The sequence below is a fragment of the Schistocerca cancellata genome, chromosome 2, assembly GCF_023864275.1.
Source record: "Schistocerca cancellata isolate TAMUIC-IGC-003103 chromosome 2, iqSchCanc2.1, whole genome shotgun sequence".
Lineage (NCBI taxonomy): Eukaryota > Metazoa > Arthropoda > Insecta > Orthoptera > Acrididae > Schistocerca > Schistocerca cancellata.
The window spans coordinates 1,150,430,790-1,150,443,697 of NC_064627.1; positions in this window are offsets into that span (position 1 = coordinate 1,150,430,790).

Here is a 12,908-nt window from a genome sequence, read left to right on the forward strand (position 1 = left end):
GACGCATGGGCGTGAGGCGACTACGACGATGGAAACTGTGTTTCCGTTACATCCTGCTGACGTGGACGACGGCTACATCGGCCAGGTGTTAACCAGAGCTGAGGAAGCTCGGCAGTTAACTCGACTCCGCACGCTGCAGGCTCGAGGAAACGATCGCCGAAGGTATGACGCGAGCCACCGCCCTGTTGTCTACCAAACCTGGTGACCTCGTCTGGACCTTCACTCCTGTTCGGAAGGTTGGTCTCTCTGAGAAACTCCTCAGGCGCTTCTTTGGACCTTATAAGGTTGTAAGACAGTTGTCTGATGTTACTTACGAAGTTGAAGTTTTCGACCTCGACACACGAGGACGGCATATCAGAAATACGGTCCACGTCCTTCGAATGAAGCCCTATAAGGATCCTGCAACCCAGGGTAAATTCGAAGCTCCAGGGACAGGCAACAAGCGGAAAGGTGACGAAGAGTGTAGCGGCAAAGGACGTTCTAAGATCACCGCCAGGGCGAACATCAGTCATCCGCAGTCGGAGTACGCAGGACCGGTGATTCGGTCTCGGTCTAGGAGGATGTAACACCGAGATGCGGTTCTCTTAAGACCCGCGGGCGTCCGACCGCTTACGTCACACACCCTCGATCGCCGCCTCCATACACGTGCCGGACACAGTCTTCCGTAAATACGCTAACGCCCACATCGCGCATTTAAGCTATCAATTGCCTATGTACTTAACTGCATTTCAATTTTAATCATATTAAATAATTCGATTTACAATTTCATATAAGTATGAAAAGCGGTTCAATCACCTAATTTCAACTACTTTGAAGGTCGAGACAGCCAGCTTTTCCTAGGAACCAGCGCTGAGTTTGAATTCTGGCAGTAAAGAAAGGTCACTTGCGCTTCCGCCACCAACCTAAGAAAATTGTTGCAAACAAAGATCATCACCACTAACCTAAGCCTCCAGGACGCAACCTCTTCCTATGGGTTTCAAGTAAAAGGACTCACCCTGCACTAGGCCCATGGCTGGAGGAACGCATGTACTTTATTTAGGGATGGATTGTATGTATCACAGAACACACGCACTGGCATGTCCCACACCATACACACCCGCAAACCACTCCTACATAAGTCATTTATAATGATCTACACACACGCTTGCTAATTGTAAACAGTTAAAAACAACACATCGGACAGCCTACAGACATGCGAACTGCTCGTACATAATGCAAAACATTTACGTCCAAATAGCCAAACAACTCCTAATTTTCGGAAATAATTTCAGTGCAGACCTGCAAACTGCTAAATAATATAGCACAATGACCTGTAGACACAGTAAGTACTCGTGAACTATTCAAACAGCGCATATGAAGGCCTACAGACCTGCTCCTGAAATAATCCAATCAACGCGCGCAAGCACAGTCCCTTGAATACAAAGGAGGCAGCGATGAGTGACGTATATGTCAAACCGCGCATAGCCCCTGCTCGGCTTCCGCAAGCATGAGGTGGCGGCACCTCCCGTTCATACGTAACACCTGAGAAATTCCCGTCCAAATACGTGTTCACCTACACACACGTGCTGATGTGATCGGGTGGGAGCGCAACCGCGAGCTGCAGCCGAACGCAGGCCAAAGTTGTATGTAGGCGCCGTTAATGACCGAGCGTTTATTTACACACATCGCGCACTCCAAGCAGAGACGCGCGCGTTCGCCCTTCCTCACTCTAACTGCGATCCGGCGAAGGCGCTTCAGAATTCCATTCCACAGCAGCAGAACCTGCTTTCCCCCCTTAGCGATTCTAACGGACCATAAGTGACTGACGCTTCGCCGCGCACACCACACCCCCCGCGAAGTGAGGCAGCCACAGCTCGCACCCGCCTGTCGCCGCCACCGAACACCGGTGAAAGTTGCACTCCAAGCAGCGCTCACACCAGTCTCATATCTGACACATCTCCAGCTGCCGCTCGTCTCTGCAGTTGAATGCAAGGCGTGTTGACACACAGACACACGTTTAACCTTACTTAACTACCCAGCACAGCTCTCGCCTCGCCGCGAAAAACGTCTGCGTGATGACTCGCCATCTAAAACGTTCTCAACATTATTCTTACAATACATCTCTTTGGAAAAAATAAGAACCAAGTCGACCTCTCGGGGAACTGTATAGTGTCCCAGAAATAGTTAACGCTCGCTTTCTTCATGCCTCAGCTTGTGTGCACGGAAATTCCTCCCATAACAGAACCTGTTTACCGAAATATCGCCTAATCCAGTCTTCCTCCCGGACATAACGTGATAGCCTTCCTGCTCGCAGCATACGCAAATGTTCTAACCGTTCCTATATCACATCACAATCAATCGAGCATTCTCATGAGCTCTTATCGAATTACTAACGCCGATGCTATCAAAGCACCAGCCACCTTTTCTTTCTGGCGCTCTCTCTCATTATTTCGCAAAGATTGCTAATTTGCACAGACAGTTCCCTCAATCTATACACCGCCAACCTGTTCTTTCTTTCTACAGACGCTACACTCTATGGTAATAAACAATTTTACACTGATCACCATTTATCACAGACAACTAAACATTTGCAAAGTTGTGTACAGCTCATCAAATACAAACCATACTCGCAAGAATATTGGACCGTCAAATCGATCTCCAACCAGGGAATATATCACCGAGTACCGTCAATTTTCTCTGTACTTCTCGATATCAAGAACATCACACTAGCCTCCGATCGCCAAAGTAGCATATATACTGTAAATTATTTCTCCACAAACACCAAACTTTAGCGATGTGCAGCGTGCTGTAAACCATTGACTAACTAGAAACAAGTGGAGTAAACTGATATTCGCACTCTCGAATACCGAAGTCGGTCATCTAACAGATCTGAGATGATCAATATTCTCTACAAACCAACTAGGATCATTCCAACGTCTAGAGAACAGGAAAACGTCTGTACAACACACCACAATCCATATTCCCTCAACTAAATAAAGGCATCAAAAGTGCACAAGCAGTCGACCGAACAATTTACATGGGAGGGAATAACGCGAGGCGTGCATATACAGAGACATATAGAAAGCAGAGCAAGCGCTCTCCGAATGTGGAGGTGACTGCATATAGTCGACTGCAGTGCTATATTACACGTCCCGATCAATGCATTTGGGCTTGCTGGTGACATCTGTGCTACATTTACAATCCATTTTAGAACAAAGAACGAGATGTTATGTCATGATCGCATACATAGATCTGACCTCAAATCGATAGAGCCGGCCGGGGTGGCCGTGCGGTTCTAGGCGCTACAGTCTGGAACCGGGCGACCGCTACGGTCGCAGGTTCGAATCGTGCCTCAGGCATGGATGTGTGTGATGTCCTTAGGTTAGTTAGGTTCAATTAGTTCTAAGTTCTAGGCAACTGTTGACCTCAGAAGTTAAGTCGCATAGTGCTCAGACCCATATTTCAAATCGATAGAATTGCGAAAAGTGACGAGGGAATAGGTATATATCGACCGAAAATAGAGCCTAATGCGGTGAACTTGAGGAAGTACTTTGCTATCTTCTGGTTCGCACCGAATAATTTGTATATCGGACCAAGTATGCTGCAACAGGAGGAATCCCGGAAAAACGTGGACATCGAAACGAAGGGAATAAGGGGGGCAGTCACTTTTTTTCCCATTAAGGCTGCATTATACTGTATGTCTACTGAGGTACGAGTGATTCCGGATGCATCAGTCACGTGACATAGGCTGCGTTCTACTTGTATACAGCTACGTGTCCCGTATGTGTTTTAAAGCACTGTCTACTTGCGACCGTTAACGGTAAACCTGTTGGTCATCAGAGGACTTCCATCTCATGTGTGAAGAAACTTGACACACTCCTCTAAAGGGGCTCTCATTTATGCGATCACCCCTGTCTCATCTTGGGTGTGAAATCGAGACTTCAGGGTCATAACTAGGTTAGCGGTAAGAGCTTGTGACGCGCTGCAATCGCTGTGTACGCATTGCCCGACTGATGCGCTGTTTACAGACTTAGTGACAGAATGACTTGTAATTTTCACATGTCGCACGCTGCTGCTTTGCGCTTATCTGTCTCCTTGTAGGATGTGTAGTTTGACAGGTGAATGTGTAATTCGATGTGGGCGCCGATACCTTCTGCGTTGTTCCATTGAGCTTTCTGTTGTGTGCTGGTCGGGTGGAGTGGAAGTTATCCTGTCGCTTGTCCGTTGACTGTCTATCAGTTGGGTTGCCGCAGAATTGAGAATTGTGGGCCGACTGTCTACCTAAGCGAGTGTTAGTGTTTGAATTCCAGGCTGACCCTTGGAAACTTCTGCGCGTCGTTTGATGTACTGCATTATTTTGTTTGTCCTTGTTGTTTGTTTATGTGTGGCTTCTAGCTGATTTTAAATTTAAGTTGTTTTGCCCTTAAGGCGTGAGACTGTTTGGGCCTTCAGCCTGATTTAAAGAAATTTTAGGATAAGGCCTTCTGCCTTTTAAAATTCAAATTCCTGTTTTGAGCCTTAAGTTATGCGAAATGTAGTGTGAGGAGGGCTATGCGAGAGGCGTTCAATGAATTCGAAAGTGAAGTTCTATGTACGGACTTGGCAGAAAATCCTAAGAAATTTTGGTCTTATGTCAAAGCGGTAGGTGGATCAAAACAAAATGTCCAGACACTCTGTGACCAAAATGGTACTGAAACAGAGGATGCCAGACTAAAGGCCGACATACTAAATGTCTTTTTCCAAAGCTGTTTCACAGAGGAAGACTGCTCTGTAGTTCCTTCTCTAGATTGTCGCATACATGACAAAATCGTAGATATCGAAATAGACGACAGAGGAATAGAGAAACAATTAAAATCGCTCAAAAGAGGAAAGGCCGCTGGACCTGATGGGATACCAGTTCGATTTTACACAGAGTACGCGAAGGAACTTGCCCCCTTCTTGCAGCGGTGTACCGTAGGTCTCTAGAAGAGCGCAGCGTTCGAAAGGATTGGAAAAAGGCACAGGTCATCCCCGTTTTCAAGAAGGGACGTCGAGCAGATGTGGAGAACTATAGACCTATATCTCTAACGTCGATCAGTTGTAGAATTTTGGAACACGTATTGTGTTCGAGTATAATGACTTTTCTGGAGACTAGAAATCTACTCTGTAGGAATCAGCATGGGTTTCGAAAAAGACGGTCATGTGAAACCCAGCTCGCGCTATTCGTCCACGAGACTCAGAGGGCCATAAACACGGGTTCACAGGTAGATACCGTGTTTCTTGACTTCCGCAAGGCGTTCGATACAGTTCCCCACAGTCGTTTAATGAACAAAGTAAGAGCATATGGACTATCAGACCAATTGTGTGATTGGATTGAGGAGTTCCTAGATAACAGGACGCAGCATGTCATTCTCAATGGAGAGAAGTCTTCCGAAGTAAGAGTGATTTCAGGTGTGCCGCAGGGGAGTGTCATAGGACCGTTGCTATTCACAATATACATAAATGTCCTTGTGGATGACATCGGAAGTTCACTGAGGCTTTTTGCAGATGATGCTGTGGTGTATCGAGAGGTTGTAACAATGGAAAATTGTAGTGAAATGCAGGAGGATCTGCAGCGAATTGACGCATGGTGCAGGGAATGGCAATTGAATCTCAATGTAGACAAGTGTAATGTGCTGCGAATACACAGAAAGATAGATGCTTTATCATTTAGCTACAAAATAGCAGGTCAGCAACTGGAAGCAATTAATACCATAAATTATCTGGGAGTACGCATTAGGAGTGATTTAAAATGGAATGATCATATAATGTTGATCGTCGGTAAAGCAGACGCCAGACTGAGATTCATTGGAAGAATCCTAAGGAAATGCAATCCGAAAACAAAGGAAGTAGGTTACAGTACGCTTGTTCGCTCACTGCTTGAATACTGCTCAGCAGTGTGGGATCCGTACCAGATAGGGTTGATAGAAGATATAGAGAAGATCCAACGGAGAGCAGCGCGCTTCGTTACAGGATCATTTAGTAATCGCGAAAGCGTTCGGGAGATGATAGATAAACTGCAGTGGAAGACTCTGCAGGAGAGACGCTCAGTAGCTCGGTACGGGCTTTTGTCAAAGTTTCGAGAACATACCTTCACCGAAGAGTCAAGCAGTATATTGCTCCCTCCTACGTATATCTCGCGAAGAGACCATGAGGATAAAATCAGAGAGATTAGAGCCCACACAGAGGCATACCGACAATCCTTCTTTCCACGAACAATACGAGACTGGAATAGAAGGGAGAACCGATAGAGGTACTCAAGGTACCCTCCGCCACACACCGTCAGGTGGCTTGTGGAGTATGGATGTAGATGTAGATGTTATTGACCTTCAGCCGATTTTAATTTAAAGTTGTTTCGTCCTTAGGGCGTGAGAGTGTCTGGGCCTTCAGCCTAATTTAAAGAAATGTTTTAATATAAGGCCTTCTTCCTTTTAAATTCAAATTCCTGTTTTTGAGCCTTAAGTTATTGGGCTTCAGCTGATTTTAAATTCAAATTGTATTACCATTACGCGTGAGATTGTTTGGGCACTCATCCTAATTTAGAGAAATGTTTTAAGATGAGGCCTTCTGCCTCTTAAAATTCAAATTCTTGTTTTTGGGTTTTAAGTGATTTTAAATTAAAGTTGTTTTGCCCTTGAGGCGTGACATTGAATGGCGCATTTAGCCGGAATTAAGGTCTAAAATTAATGTTAGGCTTGCTCTATTTTTAATGTTTTTGTTACTCTTGTAATATTTGTCAAATGAATAAAGTAGTATGTTCGAGTGCAACTGACAGCCACTCATTTTGGCCCCTTTCCACAAATTAAACTACCTGTCCTGTCCTGCGTGTATAGCAGGGGATCTCAGTGGTAGCAGAGCGTCGCTTCGCTTGCTTGCCATTCCAGTTGCTGTCAGTTTCACTCTTGTTCTGCTTTTGTACTTTGTGTCACCGTACTGTTTCGGCTGGTACTTGTTTCAGATGCTTATCGTAATGGCAGTCAGACAGTGTCCGGGGATCGACTGCTCAGAAAGGACCACCTTGTTTACCAGTTGGCAATAAGGCGCCACCCGATTGAGGCCAGTGTTCCAGAATTAGTAGCCCGTTCGCGCGCTGCCGTTCTTCATCCGGTTGACGTCACGTCGGCCGTGGTGCGTGACACACAAGCGGCAACTGAATTTTTGTTTGAGGCTGTTAGAGGCCTTCACTATACTATACGTGTTTTGGAGGGCACCCAACCTAGTGACAGTCAGCTGGATAGCTGGACAGTTAATGCATTTAACTAATCGGATAGCGGATTTAGGCACGTTAGCTTTGGAAGTTCATCACAGAAAATTAACCGTTGAGTTGGGAACTGTGGTGAGCGCATTACAGTTTAAGCTTAGATGTTTGGAGTTGGATGGGATGAGGATTGAAGATCGGGACTTGCGCTGTCAGTTAGAGGGTGACAGCCAGCCCAGGGGTGGTGCTGTTATGTCTTCTGTCAAGTTAGATGCTGTATTTGCCAAGTTGCCTAATCCTCTGGCCTACTTCTTCCGATATATTACTGAATTGGTTGTGGAGCGACTTGATCAGGTGGAAAAATTGTTATAGTTATTGGTTCGCTTAGAACAACACGCGGCTGCCTTTCGCGTTCCGCACCAAGTAATGTTGTCGTCGTTGTACCCGTTAGCTAACGGCGAGTTGCAGAACCTCCTCTCGGGAGCCATTAAGGGAGCTCGTAATTAGGCAAAGGTTGACCACCGGAGTTCGTAAACAGCTTGAGTGTCGTTACATTTGGTAAGTGCAGCGAGGTGAGGAGCAGTTACATCAGTACGTCGATAGAGTTCAGACGGCCTCTTTGGCGTTGTTAATTTATTTACCTGAACAAGAGTTGGTCTCTATCGTTCTTAGGGGAATGCGGGCGGCGGATAAGTCGAATTTTGTCTTCCATAAGCAGCCTTCAACCTAGGAAGAGCTCCGTGACGTGGTCGTAGCAGCATCCGCATTACCACTTGAGAACCGTGTACGTCACGGGGTTAAGGGGCGGGACGTCGGCGCTGATTCCGGAGTATCTACATCCGCTGAAGCTGTCAGAAGGGAACCGCGGCGTTGTTTCAGGTGTTGCAGTAAGGCTCATTTGGTGTGCTCTTGTGTTCAGCCTCGTGCACACAGAGCCAGCAGATGACGCCGGGCTGGGCCGCCAACTCGGGATCGAGCGTTCAGCCCTTGGCGTACCCGTGTGGTCGCTCCCTCGTCACCGCCCTGGCCCTACGTTTGTTCTCGGGTAGGTGGCTAGCCGATTTGTGCTCTTTTGGATTCTGGTAGATCCTTTTCATTATTGAGCTTCGAGTGGTTTTTGGAATTTGGGCGTCTTACGAAACTTTGGTCGGTCCCTTCGTCGGCGTAGAGATGTCGGCTGGCCAATGGCCTCTACATGGTTGGGTCCGGGGGAGTATATCGGTCGGCGATTTTTCCTGGCCTATGTCTGTAGCCTCGGTTAAGGTACTGCCGGTTGATCTAATTTTGGGGTGTGATTTCATCAATAAAACCAGGTTGGTCTTGGATTATTCCGGGCACACCTTTTCCTTGAAGTTCGCTCTTGAGGAGAAGTTTGGCCTTTGCGAATGCGCTAAACCTATTGTGCATGGAACTGCCGGCGCGTTGGCCGTTGAGGCCGTAGCTAACGAGTTTGATCTGGCCCATCTACTGCCCCATCAGGCTTCTCAGTTAAGCGATTTGTTGCACAGTTTTCCCCAGCTCCTGAGTGATAACTTGGGTGTTACTAACGTTCTTGATTATCATATCTGTCTGTCCGACAATATTGCGGTTAGGCGTTCCCCATATCGCCTCTCACCCCCTAAGGTGAAGATACTCAAGGCTAAAATATCTCAGATGCTCCAACAAGGAGTGATTAGGTCTTCTACATCTGCTTATGTTCCACAACATTTCTTGTGCTTAAAGATCAGCGGCGCGATTTCAGACCTGTGGTTGACCACCACCGTTTACACGCTAAGGTTGTCCTTGAATCGGCACCCCTACCTGATCTGCATAATTCTTTTACTTGGTTTGCCGGCGCTAATTGGTTTACGGTCCTGGATTTGAATCATGTCTATTATCAGATTCCCTTGGCTGAAGAATGTAAACATGTTACCGCATTTTGTACTGATTGGAACTTGGAGTTCAACAGAGTTCCTTTTGGGCTAGCGCCTGGTGTGGCTGTGCTTACTCATTTGCTGGATACTATCCTTGGCGACTCGAAGTTAGTCTGTGTGTATAATTATTTGGACGACTTAGTTATCTATAGCCGTTCGTTTCAGGACCATTTTCAGCATATCCAGCAAGTACTTATAAGATTACAGGGAGCCGGGCTGACCGTTAAGCCTAGTAAGATGACACTAGACAAGCAGCAGGTATCTTTCTTAGGTCATACACTGTCGGCTCAGAGTATTTGCATCGACCAAGAGCTAACTAAAGCCTTACAGGCTTTGCTTCCGCCGACTGATAAGCGGGGAGTTACTAAATTCATAGGCATGGCGAACTACTTTAGGCGTTTCGTTCTCGTTTTGCTCAGTTGGCGGCACCCTTAAATCAGTTACTCCGGAAGGGGGCGCGTTTTGAATGGGGACCCGCCCAGGAGGCAGCAATATCCAGTCCTCCGGTTCTTGGAGTACCTGATTTTAATAAAAGGTTTGTTGTTCAAACTGACGCTTCTAGTGCTGGTGTTTCAGCTGTTCTCCTCCAGGAGTTTGAGGGGCAGAGACAGCCATTAACCTACACGTCTCTTCGGTTAACTGACGCCGAACTTAAGTACTCTGTCTACGAGTGAGAGGCTTTGGCCGTTTTATTTGCTTTAGAGAAGTACCGCTTCTACCTTGAACATCGGGTTTTCCAGTTAGAAACCGACAATCAGACTTTGAGCTGGGTGTTGGCTAGGCCGCTTAAAACTGGGCGTATTGTCAGGTGGGCGGTACGTATTTCGGCATTTCAGTTTGAAGTTAATCATGTGAAAGGCTCTGAAAGTATCCTTGTGGATGTCCCCAGCCGGATGTTTGCCGAAAGTACACTTAGTGAGAGAAACCAGGAGGTAGAGGGAGACAGTCTTAATTGTATGGTGTTGTGTGAAATTCCCCTCTTGTTTGAGGATGCTGCTCAGCATCAGGATCATGACCCTGGGCCGCGATTAAGGAACGTGTGTTGGCAGGAGAGTTGTCGGATGGGTATGTTGTTAAGAGTGGTATTGTCTGTCAGAGGGTGGGCGATGCTAAGCAGTGCAAGATCTGTTTGCCTGTAGCTTTGGTGCGCCCGGTTTCTCGTTATTTTCATGATTCGTTGACGGATGGCCACTTAGGTACTTATAAGACTCTCCAAAAAATCAAGGAGCATTTAACTTGGCCCTCCATGGACCGGGATGTGAGAGAGATGATATCACAACGTCGCTTATGTAATGTAGTAGCCAAACCCAAGAATGCTCTTCAACAGGGTGTGTTGAGTTGTGAACGAGAGCCCTGTCCTATGCACAAGCTCTATATCGATTATTTAGGACCTTTACCTCGTACTAAGAAGGGTCATCGATATGTACTAGTTATTATCGATGCCTTCTCCAAATTTCCTTGGCTCCTCCCGACCCGTAACGTTACCGCTGTTTCTCATTTAACTAATGTCCTCAGTGTTGTTGGCCTACCTAAGCAGCTTGTTAGCTATTATGCTCGTGCTTTTCTTTCGGCTCCTTTCAAGGTCTTCTGTTTTCAGAACGGTGCCAAGCATATCACGACCACCACAGGGGTCCTTTGCGGAGAGAGTTGATCGGAATCTCAAGTCCGCGTTGATAATTGATCATCAGAAAACCCCTAGTAAATGGGACTAAAGTCTTCCCTGGCTTAGTTTTGCCTTTAATAGCGGCAGTCATGATACTTTGCGAGCTACGCCTGCCTCCTTGATCCTTTCCTATGCGGTTAATTCCCCTCTTTTGAACTTGTGGGGAATTCAAGATCTTATTCCAGCGGATTTTAGTCCTCAAGTTATCAAGGAAAACTGGAACCGGCCCAGACGTAACACACTCAGAGCCCATAATAAACAAGCTGGGAATTATAGTCGTTATCGAGAAACCTTTAAGGGGAGGCCACGGGATCATGTCTATGACCGCAATTTCCCGCGGAGGCAGGTGCGTGGCGGGAATCTTAGTAAATTTACTCCCCATTTTCTAGGGCCTTGTACCGTCGTTCGTATTTTAGGGCCGGTAAATCTGTCCTGTCCTGCGGGTATAGCAGGGGATCTCAGCAGCCACACAACACTTCTTTGTAACGATTGTCTCAGCGTGAAACCTAGACAGTCCGTGTTCCTGCTTCATCTAAGAATCTGCTGATGTTCGTGGCGTACAAGCAATCTTCTTATTGGACGGCAAATGTTTTTTAAGCACACTATTTTTTCTTCCGCTGTTTCAGAGTTGCACCCGCCTCCATGTGCACATTCTTGGTGCTTTTGCGTCTACGCTCTGTCTATGCCTGCAGGGACCCGCAAACTATCGGAATGTTTCTAACTGTCCACCAGGCCTTTCACAAAGTGTTTATTCTTATGCGAGCCGAGGGCATCCCCTTACCTATACCCTGCGTGGGTGCAGGGGTGGTCATTGTACGAAGTCCATCTCCCCCCCCCCCTGGGCTGCTGGCACTAGGAGGTGATTAAAGTATATTTCAGTATCTATTTTACCGATTTGGTTATTCAGAGCTCATATTTGGGACTCTTTCTTTTTAATTATATAGTTTTGCCACATTGTGATTCCTGTACATGAACGTCACTTTATTCCACAACAAGCAATCCTATTGGACATAAATGGAATAAAGAGACTGCATCCCCTAAACACACACACACACACACACACACACACACACACACACACAAGAGGTTCAGAATATGGCTGATAGACAATATTTCCTGTAATAGGGAAAACTTGTACGTCCCCGTGGCACATTTTCAGGGCGTCTTTTTTTCAGGGGGAACATATTGAATACTAAAGAGAGGTTGTAAGAGGGGCGTCCAGTAAGTAACGCAAGACTTTTTTTTTTCTGAGAGTAGGTTGGTTTTACTCAGGATTCGAATACACCATATTATTCGCAACTCTTTTCGCTACAAAACACTGTTTCTCAACGTAATCTTTGTTCAGTGCGACGGCCTTACGCCACCTTACTGTACGCCTGCACGGTACCACACTCTGCTGGACGACATCGGAACCAGCGTCTCGCTCGATCAGTAACCTTCCCATCACCCACGTAAAGGTCCCTGTGGAGTGCATCCTTCATTGGGCCAAGCAGATGGAAATCAAGTTGCGAGATTCACATTGTAATGTGAATGAGAAACAACAGTCCAGTAAAGTTTTGTGAGTTCTACTTGGGGGGGGGGGGGGGAGGGGGCAAGGACTTGTATGAGGCTGTGCGTTGACATGTAGAAGGAGAAATTCGTTTGCACTTTTGTGCCAACGAACATGCTAAAATCGTTTCTGCAATTTCCTGAGGGTAGCGAGTATATTGCTGCACCGTGAGAGAGGACATCAAACAGAGTAACCACTTCAGACTAGTCCGCCCCGGTAGCTGAGTGGTCAGCGTGACAGACTGTCAACCCTAAGGGCCCGGGTTCGATTCCCGGCTGGGTCGGAAACTTTCTCCGCTCAGGGACTGGGTGTTGTGTTGTCCTAATCATCATCATTTCATCCCCATCGACGCGCGGGTCGCCATAGTGGCGTCAAATCGAAAGACCTGCACCAGGCGAACGGTCTACCCGACGGGAGGCCCTAGCCACACGACTTTTCCATTTACCACTTCAGACTCCCAGAAGACCATCGTCATGACCTGACCGGCTGAGGGTGCGGCTCCGAACTTCTTCGCCACCTCATGAATTGCTGTTTTGTTTCCGTTTGGCAGTGATGAACCCATGTTTAATCGCCCGTGACGATGTCCGA